Source organism: Macaca thibetana, chromosome 12, assembly GCF_024542745.1.
Source record: "Macaca thibetana thibetana isolate TM-01 chromosome 12, ASM2454274v1, whole genome shotgun sequence".
In the NCBI taxonomy this organism is placed as follows: Eukaryota; Metazoa; Chordata; class Mammalia; order Primates; family Cercopithecidae; genus Macaca; species Macaca thibetana.
The window spans coordinates 61218125-61239199 of NC_065589.1; the positions used below are offsets into that span (position 1 = coordinate 61218125).

General features: G+C 42.4%; 2 protein-coding genes and 1 pseudogene across 8 annotated transcripts in view; 1 reads left to right on the forward strand and 2 right to left on the reverse strand.

Moving 5' to 3' along the window:
• The window catches only part of NEUROD1 (neuronal differentiation 1), a 1109848-nt gene that overhangs the window by 1084232 nt on the left and 4541 nt on the right, over positions 1–21075 (forward strand). The window lies entirely within an intron of this gene.
• ITPRID2 (ITPR interacting domain containing 2) overlaps positions 1–21075 on the reverse strand; it is a 424384-nt gene that overhangs the window by 239741 nt on the left and 163568 nt on the right. The window lies entirely within an intron of this gene.
• LOC126932087 (histone deacetylase complex subunit SAP18-like) lies at positions 6790–7773 on the reverse strand (annotated as a pseudogene).

The following is a 21075-nucleotide window of genomic DNA, read 5'->3' on the forward strand; positions in this document are numbered from 1 at the left end:
GTCTGTTACTGGTGTATAAGAATGCTTGTGATTTTTGCATATTAATTTTGTATTAATTTGTATTAATTTTGTATCCTGAGACTTTGCTGAAGTTGCTGATCAGCTTAAGGAGATTTTGGGCTGAGATGAAGGGGTTTTCTAAATATACAATCATGTCATCTGCAAACAGGGACAATTTGACTTCTTCTTTTCCTAACTGAATACCCTTGATTTCTTTCTCTTGCCTGATTGCCCTAGCCAGAACTTCCAACATTATGTTGAATAGGAGTGGTGAGAGAGGGCATCCCTGTCTTGTGCCAGTTTTCAAAGGGAATGGTTCCAGTTTTTGCCCATTCAGTATGATATTGGCTGTGGGTTTGTCATAAATAGCTCTTACTATTTTGAGATACATTCCATCCATACCGAATTTATTGAAAGTTTTTAGCATGAAGGGCTGTTGAATTTTGTCAAAGCCCTTTTCTGCATCTATTGAGATAATCATGTGGTTTTTGTCTTTGGTTCTGTTTATATGCTCGATTACGTTTACTGATTTGCATATGTTGAACCAGCCTTGCATCCCAAGGATGAAGCCCACTTGATCATGGTGGATAAGCTTTTTGATGTGCTGCTGGATTCGGTTTGCCAGTATTTTATTGAGGATTTTTGCTTCAATGTTCATCAGGGATATTGGTCTAAAATTCTCTTTTTTTGTTGTGTCTCTGCCAGGCTTTGGTATCAGGATGATGTTGGCCTCATAAAATGAGTTAGGGAGGATTCCCTCTTTTTCTATTGATTGGAATAGTTTCAGAAGGAATAGTACCAGCTCCTCTGGTAGAATTCGACTGTGAATCCATCTGGTCCTGGACTTTTTTTGGGTGGTAGGCTATCAATTATTGCCTCAATTTCAGAGCCTCCTATTGGTCTATTCAGGGATTCAACTTCTTCCTGGTTTAGTCTTGGGAGAGTGTAAGTGTCCAGGAAATTAATTAATACCCTGGGAAAGGCACTGACTGACTCCAATTTCACTGACTGATAGAAATTGGTCTATACACAGGTCAGGTCTCTCATACTCATTTCACATGATTGTAAGTTTCCTGAGGCCTTCCCAGCCATGCGGAACTGTAAGTCAATTAAACCTCTTTCTTTATAAATTATGCAGTCTCGGGCATTTCCTTATAGCAGTGTGAAAACGGGCTAATACATACACCATGGAATACTATGCAGCCATGAAAAAGAAAAAGATCACGCTCTTTGTAGGAACATGGATGAAGCTGGAGGCCATTATCCTTAGCAAACTAACATAGAAACAGAAAACCAAATACCACATGTTCTCACTTACAAGTGGGAGCTAAATGATGAGAACACATGGACACAAAGAAGGGAACAACACACACTGGGGCCTATTGGAGGGTGAAGATTGGAAGGTGGGAGGAGTGAGGGGATCAGGAAAAATAACTAATAGATACTAGGCTTAATACCTGGGTGATGAAATAATCTGTACAACAAATCCCCATGACACAATTTTACCTATGAAACAAACCTGCTCATGTACACCTGAACTTAAAATGAAAGTTAAATTTTTAAAACGTACAAAACAACTACAAGAAGAAAAACAAGATGGAGTGAAATATTTTAGCAGTGGACAGAGGTTTTGGTTGCTTTGTTTCATTTTCTCTCAAGGACTGTTCTTTTTTAAGATGGGAAAATGTAGTTTTAGTCTACTGAGAATTAAGAGTTAGTAGTAAAAGCGGGAATTACTTTTCAAATGCCACCAAAGTTGCAGTTTTGTAGCGTAGTGTTCCTTAGGTCTCTTCTTGCTGATACCCAAGATGGCTGGAATAATCCGAGTCACTGTAAACACCTTGTTACCCAGGATGATCTCAATCTCCTGCCCTTGTGATCTGCCCATCTCGGCCTCTGTGCTGGGATTATAGGCATGAGCCACTGTACCCAGCGTCTTAACCATTTTTAAGTGTGCAGTTCACTAATATTAAAAACATTCACATTGTTGTACAATCATCACCACCATTCATTTTCAGAACGCTTTTCATCTTGCAAAACTGAAACTCTCTACCAGTTAAACAATAATTCCTTTTTCTTCCCCCTGTCCCTGGCAACCACTATTCTACTTTCTGTCTCTCTGATTTTGACTATTCTAGGTACCTCATATAAGTGGGATCAAATGGTATTTGTCTTTCTGTGATTAGCTTATTTCAGTTAGCATGTATCAGAATTTCCTTCACTTTTAAGGCTTGAATGGTACCCTATTGTATGTATGTATCATATTTTGTTTACCCACTCATCTATCTGTGGATATTTGGCTAGCTTTCATGTTTTAGATATTGTAAATAATGTTATGAACATGGGTGTACAAATATCTCTTTGATCCTTCTTTCAATTCTTCTGGGTATCTATCCAGAAGTGGAATTGCTGGATTATGTGGTAATTCTATTTTTAATTTTTTGAGGAAGTGTCATACTGCCTTTTACAGTGACTGCAACATTTTATGTTACTAACAACAGTGCACAAGGGTTTCGGTTTCTTCACATCCTCACCCACCAATGCTTGTTCTGTTCTGTTTTGTTGTTGTTGTTGTTGTTGTTGTTGTTTGATAGTAGCCATCTTATGGGTGTGAGACACCAGACATTGATTATCTTCTAAACTTTTTCCATACTGTAGTCAGAATTATATTCAGCAAACATATAATAATCACGTAACCTTCAGTTACATGTTTAAATCCTTCAGTGGCTTCTCATTAACTTCAGGATAGTCTGACCTCCTTTAACATGTTTCATAAAAACTCCTTCATGATTTTCTCCCTGGCTAACTTTTCTAGCCTTGCTTCTCAACTGCTCCCTATTCCACCTCTTCCCCTATAGCTCATCGGCCACTTCCTATATACACATATACACTCTATGAATCAGTCACTCTGAAATTTATTCAGGTCTGTGAAAATGCTATACTTCCCCTCATCCCCAACACTATTCCTTCTGATAGATGCTCTTTCTCCCTCATCACCTGGCCAACTCCTGCTTATCCTTGAGGTCTCAAGATAGCATTTTCTCCAGGAAAATGTCCTTAATAAATTCCCTCCACCAAGCTTCATTAGTACCTTTACTGTGTGTTCCCAGAGCACTCAATCTTTGCCCTAACGCAGTACTCTGTGTCAATCACACTCTGTAATTGTCTGCTTACTTATCACCTTTCCTCTAATCCCATGCTGGCCTATGTGGCTCTTGGACACTAAATTGTAACTAGTATGACTGAGGAACTGAATTCTTAACTTCAATTTTTACAAATTGTAAATTAACGCCGATATCTGAATCAGTTATAGTAAGACTTTTAAGATGTTTGGAACCAACTTGGGTATGTGAGTCTACTTTTTCAACTGTAAGTTTATGAGATCTAAATACAGATGAGAATTAAGCATCTGAATTGGGATGTGCTGTAAGTATAAAATATATTGAATTTTGAAGACTTAGTACAAAATAAGGAATATAACTTTTTAGATAGGTTACATGTAGAAATAATATTTTTGACATAGCAGTTTACATAAACTATTTAAATCAATCTTATTTATAATTCAGTCACTTTTTAGTATAGCCACTAGAAATTTTTAATTACATATGTGGCTTACCTTATATTTCTATTAGACAGCACTGACCTAGACTATAAATTCTGTAGACACAGGAATCACAACTGTCTTATTTACTTACTTTTAAAATTTTTATAGCGTTCACCATGTGTTGGGTGTTAATCTATGCATTAACTAGGAATTGCAAACATTAACTATCTTGATCCTTATAACAACCTTTTGAGCTAAGTAGTATCATTAACCACATTATACATATGAAGAAATTTACATGAAAAGATTCACTTAACTAGCTCTAGGTCACAGAGTTGACCCTATGGAATTAGACTGTAGAGGGGATACATAAATTATACTCCCAATAACTTTCTTATACTGTTTCTTGTTTGTTCTCTTATTACAGGTGTCCAGAGAAACATTTACTACCCAACTTTTTAAATTAACAGCCATCATCATTCAATTACTCTTTTAAAATTAATCAATCTGTTCATTCCATAAGTATTAATTGAACTCTTAGTGCCAGGTGCTGTGCTGGGTAATAAGGACTCTAAGTTGAATGAAACAAATGCTTTATTTATAAAGAAACTCTATCTGATAGTGGTGACAATCATATAATGAAATAATAATACAATATTATACTGTACAACACAAATATACATGAAGGATCACAAATATACATGAAGCCTGGAGAAGAGGAACAGGAGGGAAAAAGTGACAGAACATCTTGAACAATGAGTAGGAGTAAACCAAAAGTGGATGAGTGTAAGGGGAGAGGTAGCTGAAGCAGGGGAGAAAGTGAGCAGAGCTAAGAAATAGCCTGGTGATGGCCGGGCGCAGTGGCTCATGCCAGTAATCCCAGCACTTTGGGAGGCCGAGGTGGGCGGATCACAAGGTCAGGAGATTGAGACCATCCTGGCTAACATGGTGAAACCCGATCTCTACTAACAATACGAAAAATTAGCCAGGCATGTTGGCGGGCACCTGTAGTCCCAGCTACTCGGGAGGCTGAGGCAGGAGAATCGCTTGAACCCAGGAGGCGGAGGTTGTAGTGAGCCGAGATCGCACCACTGCACTCCAGCCTGGACGACAGAGCGAGTTTCCACCAAAAAAAAAAAAAAAAAAAAAAAAAAAAAAAAGGCAAATTTTATGTCATGTGTATTTTCACAAATCTTTTAAAAAACAAAAACAATGACTGGGCATCAAGTTAAAAAGGTTATTGCTGAGATGCAGGCAAAAGAAAGATGGCAGCTGAAATGAGATGAGAAATATTGATGAAGAGAAAATAGGTTGAATTAAAAAATATTAGGGGTGCAACTAACAAGAGTTTATTGGTGATTAATTTTAGTCTTGGGTGAGGGAGAGTAAGGAGTTAAGTTATTTCTTAGATTTCTAGTGTGAGCAACTAAAGTGGATAGTGATGACATGCACTGAGATAGAGAACAAAGAGGAGATATAGACTTGGCTGGGGTTGAGGGTGGAGGACATAAGAGGTTCACCTTCAAACCATTGATTTTGAGGTATTTGCAGGGAATCCAAGGGGAGTTGTCTTGTTAGAGAACATAGTTCATAATTTCTAGACAGATCTTGGAGCCTTTCTCATGTGGAGGTTAATTAAAGGTACAGGACAAAGTGTAGTTCATGCATGTTTATAGTCTGTCTGCCAGCACATTCTCCTTAATGTTTTTGAGTATTTTGCATTTCTTCACCAATAATCTGTGATTTGGATGGGGCTCCACCCAAATTTGTCCCCAAGGATAGAATATGAAACACACCTGGCCACAGTGATTGGGGTGTAAGATTGGTAGCCTCAACTAGTAAAGTAAGTGTCAGTCTAAGGATGTGTGCAGGAGTTGCTGATTTAAAAATGAAAGTCTACTCCACTCAATCCCATTAGACTAGGAACTAATGAAAAATATGAACCAAAAACCAGGTTTTCCTAGGAAACAGGAAAAATATGAAATTAGAGTTGTTGAAGCCACCTTGCCACCATGAGGATGAGTGCAACTGCAGGCCATCACATTCAGCCTGAGAAGGAATCTAATATATAAGTTTGAGATGAAGGGTAATTGAGTTATTTTTATGTCATTTCAATTCTAAATCCAGCCATGCCTGAAGCAAAACCAAACACTAGACATTTCAAATATGTGAGCCAATGAAGTGCCTGCTTTTCTTACACCAGTTTGAGTTGTATCCTAATGAATATAGGCAGTCCTAGCTCTGCATAGTAGTGTAGAACCATAAAAAATGACTTTACCACCAGGTGTGGTGGCTCATGCCTGTAATTCCAGCTCTTTGGGAGGGTGAGGCAGTGGATCACTTGAGGTCAGGAGTTCAAGACCAGCCTGGCCAAGATGGCAAAACACTGTCTCTACTAAAAATACAAAAATTAACTGGGTGTAGTGGCACATGCCTGTAGTTCCAGCTACTCGGGAACTGAGGTGGGAGAATTGCTTGAACCCAGGAGGTGGAAGTTGCAGTGAGTCGAGAACATGCCACTGCACTCCAGTCTGGGTGAGAGTGAGACTCTGTCTTAAAAATAAATAAATAAAAAATAAATAAATAAATAAATAAATAAAAATGACTTTACAAGCTGAAACTCTGAAGAGTTATCTTAATCAATGGGAAAAAATACAATTGGTCCAAGACCTTTAGATATTTTTGTTAAAATATTAAAAAGACTCATTTTTATAAACTAAACAATTACAAAACTGATATTTATTTAGTATCCTAAAATTTAAAATATTAGATAATTAGGCATTCAGGTGTTTTATTTCTTTGTAAAAATGTATCAAAAGTAGTTTGGACAAGCACTTTTTTCTGTCTTAGTGAATTATTATACTCCTTTATACGTTTGGATCACCTTCCAACATTTTCCTTTTGCCCTTTCAATGCTGTAAAATATCTCTGAGATTTCCTTTAATTTGAAGGGTTTTTGTCTGTTTTTCTGTTGCTTTTTTAAATTACACACATATATTTAACAGTACAGTTTTACATAGAATGCTAAGAGCACTTTTCTTCATATTTTACAAAAAGGCTTGAAACATATGGACTTTCTATTAGTAATCATACAATAGCACATCCAAATCTAATTCCTCAATGGATGATGCATTATAATTTGTTTAGAATTCAAAGGATTAATGACAATAATCCGGGGAGGAAAAAGAGTAAGTTTATTTTACATAACTGACCAAAAAATAAATACAAGAAATAGTAAATAGAATTTAATATGGCCTCGTGTGCCCTGAAGGAGGTGGTGCTCGATGTGGAGGGATAATTGCTATGTCCAAGTAACCTATCTGGAACTTCTGTGAGTGCAGTGTCATGGAATCATCAGTCCCCTTTCTGCCTGACATGGTGCTGCCAACCTCCTTGACTCGATAGCCAGGTCTTTCAACATCTGTAAAAACGATTGCAAAATTGAAGTGAGTGCCCTTCTTTCTAGCTTCTGGGTAGACTTCTTTTACTAAGTTTGTCAGTTCTTTCAAGGTTGCATCCATCCAAGCGTAGATCTACAACTCTCTGGGCGGTACGTTTCCCTGGAGAAGTCGTCCGTTCGGTGGTGGTGGCCATTATTGGTGGTGAAGAAGCTCAGCAGCCGCAGGCATGTTTTCTCACGGTCGATAGACTTCTCTGGCTCCTTCTTAATTTCCTCCTGGGTAATGCGCGACTCCACCGCCATCTTCCTCCAATGGCCTGCCTGGTTTTCTTTACTGTGGTTACTTCCTCTGGGATATTGTCATCCTTTTTGTCACAACCACTTTCCTCTTTTAAGTCTATGCATTTGCCTTCATGAAGTTCCTGTGGCTGCAAGCCTACAGTCTTTTGAATAGCAAGTGTCAACATTCCCAGTCAGCTATTTCTTCTAAAGCCCCATTAATGTTCAATTCAAATACTGTGAAGTCATGCCAGTTTCTAAAACACTAAAATCTGCCTTCACTGGCAAGGAAATATTTATCTTCAGTCTCCTTGTAATTACTGATTCCTTTCAATGCAGCACCTGACTTCAGAGTTTGGCCTACATGGTAGTCGTTAAGCTGATTGGGTTTTTGTTTTCATTACACTGTTCAATCCTAAGCAGAAGTAAATGCTCCATTTCTACCTTAAGCAGCTTTCTGTTCTGAGCGCAACTTAAACAATGTTGAGGCTACATTACCTTGTTTTTGAGTGATCTGACTTCCTCAACATCATTTGTTCACTAGCTTCAGGCAGGCCTAGGTCTCATCCTGTCTTTACTTTGCTGTCTCCATTTTCAAATCTCCTCATCACATTCAATTTAACTTCCAGCATTATTGTTTTTATTTGTTGCACTTTAATTGCTGTTGCTCACTTTTCTCTAATACTCACTTCTTTAATGTCATATGGGCTTACTACTAGGAAAGAAGGAGGCAACCCAACTAAGGCTTTGCTCTCTATGCATGAACTGAACAACAGATGGGCAGGGACCAATCACTAACAGAATTTGAAACAACTGGTGCGATTGGTCACTGATCGTGATACATGTCTGTTATTTACATAGAGATTCATGTACCAAAGAGCTAGCAGTGAAGCTTATACTTTAAGCAATTACTCACAATATACACTGTGTAACTGAAATTTAAACCATGTTACTGGGGTCTAGCGTCATTTAACTGAACAGTAGTAAATTTGTGCATATGAAAATTGTTCAAAGCATTGACTGCCTTACTAACGAATGCAGAGATTGTGTAAGAAGAAAACAAGAAAGCCTAGGAGACAACCCTGAGAAAAACCAAAGATTTAAGGGATGAACAAAAGAGAAATCTGCACGGTAACTTATAAAGAGTGGTCAAAGAGGTAAAGAGGAAAACCAGAGCATATGGTGTCATACAAGGTAAGAGAAGACGTATTGCAATTGCATTTCTCACTCATATTTTTTTTAAAAAATAAACCCTAATTAACATTTCATAAAACTCACCATTTTGAAGTATACAATTCAGTGGTTTTTAGTATACTCACAGAGTTGAGCAGCCATTACCATTATCTAATTCCAGAATATTTTCATCATCCCCCCACCCCGCCCCAGAAAGAAACCCATTACCAACTAGCTATTTACTCTCCATTCTTCCTGCCTTCCAGTCCCTGGAAATCACTAATCTGCATTCTGTGTCTATGATTGTAACTACTCTAGGTACCTCATATAAGTAGAATAATACAGTATTTGTGCTTTCGTGATTGGCTTATTTCACTTAGCGTAGTGTCTCCGGTGATTGTTTTTGTTGTAATATTTATTACTTTTTATGGCTGAATAATATTCTATTGTATGAATATACCAAATTTGTTATCCATTTATCAGATGATAGATACTTGGCTTGTTTCTACTTTTGAGCTATTATAAATAATGTTGCTACGAACATTTGTGTACAAGTTTTTATGATAATATGTTTTCTAGTTTCTTAGGGATATTTCTTCCCTATTCTTAGGGATATACCTAGGAGTAAAATTGCTGGGTCATATGTTAACTCCCACATTTTTAGAAACCGTGTGAATGTTTCTACAGTGGCCATACCAGTTTACATTACCATGGGAAATTTGTGAAGATTCTTTTTCAAAAACTTTACAATATAAATATTTTTACTCATTTTATTCTTCTAGTTTCTCATTTTATTTAACTGTGCACATTTCTTCCTTGCATCTTTCACTTCCTTATTTCACATTTTTAAAGTTATATCCTAACTATCTATACAATAAATTTGCTTCACACTGCAAATCATTTGTGGCTTTCCTATCCCACACTGTATAGAATTTATTCAAACTATGAACAGCACTAGGTCTCTCATATTTCAAGCCATTTATCCAGGCTGTTTATAACCGCCAAAAAAAATCAAAAGTTAGTTAGATGTGGATAAGAACAGTGACTTTATTTAGCTTCCTTTCTCTTCAATTACATTAATTTAATCTAATTTAATGGTTTTTGGAGGAAACCTCTGCAAAATATATTCATCATAGATGGTGCAAAGTGAAGTAAATTGCTTCTTATTTTGGAAGAACCTCAGTTTGCCTCATTTCATTGGATCCCCAGTATCTTCACTGAGGTAGCAGGACCCTAAATTTTCCTTGGATTTACTCCTCACTCTGTGTCAATCATGCGCCTTTCTGATGCAATTAGGGTGTCTGCCACTTCTTATATTACAAGGAGTGAAAGAGTTGGTATACCTGAAATAGAATGTCTCAAAGCAAAACTACTTCTTGTGCTCTTTACTTACTATGATTTTTCAAAAAGTTTTTAGTTTGGCATTATGGCTCAAGCCTGTAATGCCAGCTACTCAGGGCAGGAGGATTGCTTAAGGCCAGGAGTTCAAGACAGCCTGGGCAACAGAGTGAGACCCTTTTCCTCTTATAAAAAAAAAATCGCCAGAACAAACGCTGAATGTCATGTGTCAGGATTTTGTTGATTTACTCAACTAAAAGATATCATGTGGAATAGCACCTGCTTTAAAAATCACCACTTGATTGGGAGGCCGGGGTGTGCAGATCACTTGAGGTCAGCAGTTCAAAACCAGCCTGGCCAACATGGTGAAATCCCATCTCTACTAAAAATAAAAAATAAAAAAAAAATAGCTGGGCATGGTGTTGGGCGCCTGTAATTCCAGCTACTCTGAAGACTGAGGAAGGAGAATCTCATGAACCCAGGAGGTGGGGGTTGCAGTGGGCCAAGAATAAGTTTACAGTAATTCTACTGACATTCTCCAAGACTCTCATCTGCACAAGGCAAGGAAAGGGGTTCTATAATGGAGATGTGACAGGGGTCACTACCTATGTTTGCTAGCATATGAATTCAGTTGCTGGAGAGAGATTCACAATGATACAGGCATAAACAAAATAAAAATTTATTTCTCATTCAAATGAAAGTCCTTGTGTAAGCAGACTAGATCTAGTATGGTTATGCTATCAATGACCCAATTCCTTCTATCTTATTGCCACATTGTCTCTATGGTGGTGCCTTGGGTCTGCATTTCAGCCAACACAGAGGAGAAAGAAGAAGGGATAGACACATCACTTTATTTGAATGACAAGATCCAGCAATTGTTCTCATCACTGTCACTCACATACATTGGCCAAAACTTAGTCACATGGTCATATGCAGCTGCAATATGACAGGAAATAGAGTCCTTTTTCAGAATGGCTTTTACCCTAGGTAAAATTTGGAGATATTATTTCTGTGAGAGAAAAAGAGAATACAGATACTAGGGGACAACTAGTGGCTACTGTCATATCACGTCATGTCTTTCAAATCTTTGATGCTGACGGATCTCTGCAATTGCCCCAGTGTGCAGTTGTACTTTTGGTAAGAAGAGGAAGCTCAAGATTTGACTCTTTCTCCCATAATGACCCTATTTTGGGGGTCAGAAAGGAAGCATGGACATTCACTCATCTCTATATGAAGGAAATGTGGAAACAATCACAGGATGCTTTTACAGACCTGTAAGTGCCATTGTGACAGAATTAGGCCCGCAAATCCAATTGTCACCTAAACTGCATGTGTCCCAGATTCTGCCAGATACATCACAGTGACATTCTGCATTGTGTTCATTTATGTTCAGGAGCCAATACTCCCTGAAAGATCTGGCTATTTCCCATCTCCCACTACAGTTACCATGGTAAATGACCAAAGATACTTCCAGAGAAGGCTGGGAGAAAGATTTACAGGAAGTACTTGTGATGATATCACAAGGTCCTTCTTCAGGTTACCTGGCTTCCTCTATATTCAATGTTTGGAAATAAACTGAAGTTTCAGAATTGAGTGAGCAGCTATCATGACATCATGGTAATTCACGACAGGCCTTGATCAGGTTTTATCATCCCACATATTATTGTTGTTATGATTCAGACTTCATACAATTATATGAATCCCATGAAAGGTTAAGACACTGCCATAGGTTTTCCTGTGTTAGATCATCCCAATCACTGTGGGTTATAGTAAAAATCCCACTTTGTCTCTAACTCTTATGTGTGCCCCCTGGACCATCATCCCAGAAACCAATTATTCCAATTTCTATCAGGGGTCCCATTCAACAGTAACATTGTCCACCTTCCTTCCCGGCCTGAAGGGGATTTTTCAAAGATACTGTCCCTCCCAAGTAAATGCACATGTGTTGGGGATAGTTAGGAGGTAAGTGAGAAGTTTGCCCATAATGAATTCACTCTAACCTTTTCTGTCTAAAACTTTGGGTTGCTTTTTCTACATCATATTGAGAAATTTTGGGTATTTAAGCTTCATGCAATGTAAGTCAGCTTCGAATGTATATTTTATTCAACCTTCTGAGCAGACAATGAAAATTATACCGAGAGGTTTCAGCAGCACTTGGAATCCAGAATTAACAACAATTACAACAGTATTCAGAAATTCAGCCTGATCTAAAGTAATATTCTATCCCCCCTAGGCTGGCATCTGCAAAATCTATACTCACACATTTGCCCCCACATTTAGCACAATAAAAATGAACAAAACCTTGCAATTACTTATTCGCCTTCTTCTAGGTACAAAATTGTTCTTGTCCTACCTGAGCCCTATTAGTCATAGGTTGGAAGCAACGGCAAGGGGAAGTAATGGGGTATAAAGAGGGTTTATATCCTCTTGCTACTTGAGTACGCCAGAGGAACCTTCAAGCAAACCAAGATCAGCCTCATTTGATATGGCAGGAGGGAGTGCTTACGTTGTAAAAGAAGGCTTTCAGTAGAACTTGAGTATTCAGAGTAGCTGGAGCTATTTAAATCTTCCCAAATGTTGTCATTATAATTCTCAGTTTTTGCTCCTTGATATAAGAGATCAGAAGGTAGGTGTGGTGTGTTATTGAGAACCATTAGGAGTTTTCAAACTTTAGTGTGCCTCATCACCTGGAGAGCTTTACAAGAAATGTGTTAGGAGGCTTGAAGAAACAGACTCTAGCCTGAGATTCCAGGAATAGTATCAAAAACCATACCACAAAACTAGGCTAAGAAAGCTTCTACCTTTGCTTGAGTCCTGATCAGAAAGCTGTCACCACACTTGCTGGCTTTAATACCTTGCACTAGAATTCGTGTCAGACAAATAAATCTTCTGTCTCCTGGCTCTCTCAGGTAACTGGTTCTGAATAAAAGTCTAATGCATCCAATTAGCAGAATGTATACCACAACTAGGACACATACGAAACTTGTAATTAATTTATTTGTTTTAATTTGCCAGACTGTTTACTCTAAAAAGGCATGCGAGAAGGGAGTGAGATTGGGTATTGAGTACTCCTGCACTGTTTGAAGTCGGGTAGGTACATACTTACTTGTGAGTAAACCTTGTTAAAGTCCATCTCTCCCACTAGAAAGAAAGCATCAAGAAAGCTGAATCTAATGTCTATTTACTCCTGTGCCCCAGCACCTAGCAGCACAATGCCTGGTACTCAATATAGATGTGCCAATGTGCTTATTGTCCAATGAATCAGCAGTTTCTTAAAGGAGGGGAAGGAGGAGACAAGCTCTCTGAAGAAAACCTGAAGCAGTTTTATAGCCTTTGCTTGTGCTCAGCCCTGGTGCTCTCCATAGTGTCTATCACTCTAGCCTTGTGGATGAATATAAAAATTTAGGACTGTTATTTTTGTTTTGTTTTTTGTCTGTTTGTTTTTCATGAGAGACTATTAATCTAGTCCATGTGATTCCAGAAGAAGCAGGATCCAGGGTAAATTCAAAGGAGAAAGAGTATATTTGACTTAGCTGCGTTAATTTTTATGTTCTTTCCTGACTTTGGGGTTAACTTCTTTTAAAAACTGCCAGGCTGGGCGCAGTGGCTCATGCCTGTAATCCCAGCACTTTGGGAGGCTGAGGTGGGTGGATCACCCAAAGTCAGGAGTTTGAGACCAGCCTGACTAACATGGAGAAACCCCGTCTCTACTAAAAATACAAAAATTAGCCAGGTGTGGTGGCGCATGCTTGTAATCCCAGCTACTCGGGAGGCTGAGGCAGGAGAATCGCTTGAACCCAGGAGGCAGAGATTGTGGTGAGCCGAGATCGTGCCATTGCACTCCAGCCTGGGCAACAAGAGTGAGACTCCTTCTCAAAAAAAATAAAAATTAAAAATTAAATAAATAATTGCCCACATCAAAGACAAATAAATGAAAACATCACAAATTAATGACCTCTTCCTTTCACCACCTAAGTTTGAAAGGGTTAGTAAATGATGTCTAGAGAGAGAGAGAGCCTCCCTAGAGGCTGCACAATCCCCAGCCGTCACATACCCACCTGCCTCAGGACAAGTCATGAAGGAAGATGGAGGCTGCCACCTGCGTAGCACAAACTGAACAGAACGTCATGCCCCAGCCTCCATCAGAAATATACCTCTCTCAGCATTTATTAATCTCTGAATGTCAATATTAAGTGTTTAATTTTTTTTTCTTTGTACCATGTGATTCTGCAACCTCTCCAGGTATACAGGTGTCAGATTCAGCATCATTCTCAACCTCTTAAGATGCAAAAATTCCCAGGTTCCTTGCGACAAGCAGCAGGTATAGATTGGCAGGTAACAGAAAGAACATAAAGGTGCTGAGAGCACCTGAGGGGTCTCGGAAATGAGTCACTAGTGATTAGAAAACAAGGGCATGTAAAGGGTTAAGAGAGCACAGAAAACACCTGGGCTTAATTCATTATCTTGGCAAGATTGGTTGTAATCTGCTTTATCAAATTAAATACTTTTCGAGAGGAAGAAGTTGTGTAAAAGTTTGTGTAGTGAACAATGGGAAAGGAAGAATTTGCCTCACATCACTCAACTGTGGGTGTCTGGCCTCACAGCTTCTCATCGGATGCTAGGATGGCTGGGGTGCCCAATTCCCTCTGGGAGGGATCTTAACATTCATATTCCTCTCCTTGATGCTTTTGTGGCTCTTTTCCTTCCAGAACTAGCTTGCCTGCCTGGGGAGTGGGTAAAGTCAATGAGTGTGAGTTATGTGAGAGTCTCAAAATATCAGACCATCTCACAAATGAGCAAAGATGTTACAGGAGGAAAATAGGCTGAGGTATTTATTGATAACTTGGGAAGTTGTTTTTAAACATCTAGTCCCATTACAAGTAAATTATCTGTTATTACATCATTGTCTGCAAAATGTGTCTAAAGCTTAGGCACATTTGTGTCACATATGCATGTATGTGTTTAACTATGTGTTTATTATTAGGCCTAACCTCATAATCAAATTGTTCTGTTGGAGCCCCTAAAGTGGCTTATCACTGAGTGAAAGTAATTTCCCATGGCAGGTGCTCCCAGCAGGTGGCTGCTCACAGTACCTGCATCCGAAAGGTAGATTTAGTCAGAGATTTTATTTTAATAAGAAACCCGTATTGCAGCCGAGCCACCACTGGGTGATGTGCCAAAATTCATGTCTGCAGCATGATTTATTATGTGAAAATACCACAGAACTAATCAGTGGAGTTACTAATTAATACAAATCTGCATTTTTTGCATAAGCAATTAGTGCAAGGAGAGAGCAGTGAAAGAGGAAGTTTGACTCCTTTAATCTCAGTGCCTACTCAAGCGGAAAGACCCACCAAGGCCAAACTCCGAGATCTACGTTTGGAATTTTCCCCCTTTGATTAGTTAAAGACATAAAAGGTCAAATTATCAATATTTAATTTGAGAGAAATGCATTTGTTATAAAGGAAAAAAAAATTTATTTAAAGAAGGTGAGACTCCAGGAATGAATTCTTTAATCAAAAATGATTATATTTCTCATTACGGTGAAGTGTGAATAATACTTGATGAGGATTTTGTTTACTACTAATAATGATGTTTTGAAAATTATATCAATAAGTGTGTGTGGTGGGGAGGGGGATATGGTATATATTTCTCAGATGTTCAGATTGCCAAAGGAGCTTTCTCTTCTCAGTTATGTCTTTGCTAGATGTTTCCAGTATATGTTGGATAAGTTATGAGTACTCAATATGTAATATTTTAGATCTGGCATGATTTAGCTAATTGTGTGGCTCACTGAATCTGAGTGAATAATACCATTTGACTTCTGTTGGCTTGTTTTTTCATTAATTTATCAGAGATTGTTTACAGTATGAAATAACTGAAGTGTTGATAAAGTGATGGTGAAAAAGATTTTAGATTTTCAATAAAATTTATACTCCATAAAACACAAGCAAAATCAAAAACATTTTGAGAGATATTTTATTATTTCTGTGGAGAGTAAACAAGAAATTCATTTTGGTTTTGAAGCTGTGTGGCAAATAAGTACAAATATTTGAATAATGACTATCTTTTTGAAAGCTATTCAATTTATGATTTCTGTCTTTGTTTCAGACTAGCCAGCTCAAATTATAGTTTAAGCTCTTTCCTTACCCCTAAATCTGGCTATCTAGTTTTCCAGGAAACTTACTGTGAATATTTGACTAATTAGATGCAGACTTACAGGACTCTTTAAAAAGCTCAGTCATGGTGCCCAGTGTTTTTTGTTTGTTTTTGTTTTTGTTTTTGAAACAAAGCAAACAGGGAAGAGCAGAAAGGAGGAAGGGAAAGAAAGGAGGAAGAAGGGGAGGGAGGAAAGGAGGGAAACGAGGAGGAAGGGGACGGAGGAAAGGAAGGGAGGAAAGGAGGAAGGGTCGGAGGAAAGGAGGAAGGAAGGAAGGAAGAGAGAGATTTTGCTGAATCTGGTAGGCCGAAGGTCAGGGCCTTTGGAGTGGGAATTGTCCACGGTGCTGATAGGTTGCGGAAGTCGTTCCTTCTACAAGTCGCCTGGGGCCCTAAACCTGGTTTGCCCGCGTTCCTCCCGTGCCTTTAGGAACTTGTACGGGTCTCCTCTCCCAACCCACTGCAGCAGCCATTGTTATTGGGACGCTCCGGCGCCGTCGGTGTGTCTCGGCTCTCCACTCCCGAAGTTACACACAGCTACCGAGGATTTTTGTTTGCTTGCTTCTTTCTATTAAGGCAAAGGTTGGCAAATAGCGTGTGCTTGTCAGTTCCCTGGCCCTGCGATCCCCTTTGGACAGCAAGCTGTTCTTCGATCCCCGGGAAACAGGTGTGCGCCCTCTGCTCATGCTCCTCTCCCGAGAGCAGGTGCGACCGTGGACATACACTCACGGACACTCGCACACCCATCCACTTATGCCCACACTCACATACACATTCACATTCATTGACACACACCTGCACACACTCATATGTTCACATACACACTAACAATCATTTATATGCACACACGATTTGCACACACATTCACATAATCTTGCACACACACGGATTCACACACGTATATTCAAGTGGAATCACACACTTTTGCACACACAGGGCATCGGACGCACGAGGCCTTCAGCAATTGTGCCCGTGACCCACGCCTGCCAAGATGTTCCTACTGAGTTGATTTTACGTTGTTGGTTCTGCGTGTTAGATGGTTTCAGGAAAGCCTCTCGATCCTGACAGGGAATCAGAGACAAGTCCTCCCAAGGTCTGTGGGAGCCGAGAAAGGAGCCACCAAGGCCCCGTCGGGACCGGGAGGGCATAAATAATAAATAAAAAGGCCCAGGCAGGCCGAGCTGGGGAAGCCCGGCACTAAATCACTCCCCAGATCACAGTCGCGTCGTGCTCCATCCAATAGCTCTAAGCAATTTGTGGGGTTGGGGGTTGAAATCAATTTTTTCCGTTCTCGCAGGTGCAATATGAATCAATTATCTTAATTAAGATTATGCCGCAAGCCCTGGAGATTTGGGGAGGATGGGTTTTGCGCTCGGGGCGACGGCGAGGCATTTTAATAGCGTCTCTCGTTGCTCTTGACTCTCCTGGGTCGCCTGCCTGTCGAGCCTGGGCAGCTCCAGCCTCAGGCCAGGACCTGGGAGCCCAACTGCCTCCCCCGGGGCGCAGGCGCCGCGTCGGCGGTCTGTTCAGAACCCGCATCAACCCCCCTCCATCCCCCCCGAAGCTCTCAAGAGCCTCCAAGCTACCCGGCCTATGTAGGACCTGCAGCTCTCAGTCCTCCGTTCCTGCCGCCCCTGCGCCCCACGGTCTCGCGGGCCCCTCGGCCACCTGGCCCCCTCACCCCTCTCTCCCACCCCTGGAACGCGCCCAGGCCCCGACATCCCCCTCCTAGTTAGGGCGGGAAGAGGACGCGGGAACCTCTCGAGGTCGGCCGGGCTGCCCTGGCCACACTTGATCCTTTCATTGAACGCAAACCTCCCTTTGCAAGAGCTAGCATCTGTTTCCCTGAGAAACAGGTCACCGCCAGGGACGCCGGCCCGGCCCCTGCTCTTTATCTTGGCCCTGTGAATGCTTCGCCCCCCACCTCCCGACCCCCGCTTTCGCCTCCAGCCACAGGCTTCCCACCCCCTACGTCCGGGCCACACGCCTCCATCCCTTCCCCACCCCCATCCCTCCACACCCCTCCCCCTTCCCCTCCGCCGGGCCCACTCCCCTCTCCCCACCCCCGGCCACGCGCCTCCTCCCGCCCCCCTTCCCGCAGGCGCTCCGGCTGCCGCTGTAACGGTCGGGACGCCCGGCCCTCGCCGCGCGCTCAGAGCGGGGACCCGGGAGGCGGCAGATTTGGGGCATTGCTCGAGGGCAGTGAGTCATGAAAGCGGCTTTTGTTGTCCGCGCGTGCGGTTCGCGTGCCGCTGGGTAGCCTGCAGCGCCCAGTAGGGACGGGAGCTGGGGAAGTACGGCTAACTGGCAGCGAGGGGAGAGAGAAAAAACTTAGGGAATCAGGAGGGGGAAAAGTGTGCAACCGTCCAAACAAGTCCAAAGAGAAGAAAATAAGGAGGCGGGGCGGGGCAGCGGAGACGGTCCTCAGCACTAAGCCCCGCCGCGCCTTCAGCTCTGTCCTCTCCCGGCGTCCGGCTGACTCTTCTCTCGCCCCAATTTCTCGCGCCTTCAACCCCAAACAAAACGCACCTCAATCCAGGCCGTGGTCCAGGCTCCTCGCTTTAGGGTCTTACTACCCTGCATCTCCCGGGAGCCTCGCGGGCACTGGCTGAGAGTCGCGATGCCGGCGCTCTGGGTCGAAATTATCCGCGCGGAGGAGGGTCACATCGGAGCCCTGCAGGTTGGAAAGCCCAGTGACAGCCACCGTGAGACCCAACCTCAGCCCGGTCTCTGAAACATCTTGGAGTGGCCTTTCCTTTGTAAAAATCCCCAGTCCTGAGCGAACAACGCGCAGTGGGATTAGAAATGAATTTATCAAGGGGAGAGGAGGAAACAGACTAGTAATTCCCGCACTTTAAGCATTTGAGTCTACTTCTGGCAAAATACTCGGGCGTCCCTCTTGCCCAAGAACATCTGACTCCACCATAATTCTCCTGTATTGCACAGGATGTCGCGAACTGGAGAAGTTTCTGCTTTCTGGGGGTGAGGACAAGAATTTAGCAGAGGGACCACTAGGCTACCACTGACCTCGAGGTTAGATGGAGTCCTTTCTCCTACTCCATCCCCAGATCTCCTCCGGAGCTCCCCAAAGTTGGAAAAATGAGAGCCTAGGCACGAGTTCCATATGCCTGCAGCACGGTGTGCTGCCAGTCGGGGCAGCTGCCGGGCGAGGGGCAGCACTTAACCTGGCCCTGCCGCAAATGTCCTCAGACCTCAGGCTGTGTACTACCTTCTAAGGGCTAGTACTCTGACGCCCTCGAGTTTTAGCCCAACACTGAAGATACATAGAGTACAGGGGTAAATCCTAGGACCAGGCCCCTGGATGACTTATTTTATCCTCCCCTATGTGCTTTGTCAGCCGAGTGAATGTAGAAAAGCAAGCAAAACTCCGGAACCCCACAACGATTCACACCACGCTTCGGTGGCACAACTCCTTTCTTCCCCTTTTAGATTTGTACTGTGCAGGGAAGGCTGCACCTGCCACCTTCAGACACCGGCGATCTGGCTAGGACCCTCTTCCTCTATCCCCACTCTCTCCTCCTGTCCCCACCCTCTTCCAGATGCACCCCAGTCCAGCCGCTCAATCCTGACACTGTTTGCAAACTCGAGGGATATTTAGTGTAATTGCCTTTAAATAAGCAATTCACGTAAGAGGTATTTATTGCAGAGGGCTTCAGGTCTGGGAGGGGGTTAGGAGTTAGTTAATGAAGGATTGGGGCAAAGCTGGGAAAGAACGAGTAGATAGGCCAGTTTCTTTCTTTTTTAAAAAATCTATTCTGGAAAACGCTTATTCGAAAAGAGTAAAGAATTGCTATTTAGGCAACAGTGTGGCTCTTTCGGAACTGATCGGGAATTTCTGTGGTCTTTGCTTGACCTACAAGGTGGGAGTTTCAAATCAGAGGCTTTGAAGTCTGGAGGAGTTCGCAGCCATTAATCCTTCCCGGGGTTGTGCTAAAGGCATTTCTAGAAAGAAATCAATCGGAAAGACCCGTTCAACACAGGCCCATTGCATCTTCTCTTTGAAAAGGCTTGTCTGAATCAAGTATCTTATACAGACCCGAGATTGAGGGGAGCAAGGCGCAGGTCCGGCTGTGGCGAGGTGTCCACCACCGTACTCATGGTCAATGCCTGGACTAGAGAGCCGAGGCCATGCAGGGCGGGCTGGCCAGGTAACTGGAAGCGCCCTGGACTGGCTGAGAGGAGGTGCCTTTTGCAGCAACCCAGTGGCCATGGCTAAAAGGCAGAATCCAACCGTCAAAGAAGCCCCCAGCTCCCACATAAGAAAGCGCAAAGGCCAATGGAGCCAAGGCCTCCTCGAGAGAACTAGCTCGCTTTGAGGACAAGATCCTGGGGATGGAGGTAGGGACTGACGTAGTGAGAGGGTCTGGAGGGACAGTGGTAGCTGAGAGTCAGGACACGAAGGATTGAACGTATGGTAGGGATAGAATGGCAAGTACAAATTTTCTGTACTTAAGGAACTGGGAGAGGACGATCCGGTTAGAGAGGATGGGGAACTAATCTCAACGCTGCGTTTACAGAAGAAGCCGCTTTTATATGGCGTATATGTTTGCTTAGAGGGGCCGAAGGAGATTAGGAGAAGCCATCCGTTGGCGCGAATGATCAAAGCGTCTGCCAAGGAGAAGAAGCCAAGGGATGGGCCTTTCAGACAGGGCAGGGAGTCATGCTGCTCTGGATGCCAGTGCCAGGACAAGAAATCGAAAGGAGCGAGGACTCTTCACTGCGTGCCTCAGTCTCCCCGCTTCTGCCTCTTTCACCTCTGCCCTACTTCCGGCGTGAAAGCAGGCCACTCTCTCTGATGTAGACCAACTCAACATTAGCTTTTCCCTTCCTTCCCTCAAATCCCCTCCCCCCTCTATCCCCTGTCCCTTCTGCCGCCTGAAAGGGTTAATCTCTCCTGCGGGTAAAAACAGGTCCGCGGAGTCTCTAACTGGCGACAGATGGGCCACTTTCTTCTGGCCACAAAGGGGCCGGAATGGAGCGCTCCGCGGCATACAAATGGGCAGGTCACGTGGTTCCAGGCTCTTGGCTGGACCGGGAAGACCATATGGCGCATGCCGGGGAGGAAGGAGAAGGGGCGGGAGTAGGGGTGGAGGGTGAGGGGAGCGGTTGTCAGAGGAGGGCGGGAGACAAGCAAGGCGTGGGGAGAAGTGGGGAGGAGGGG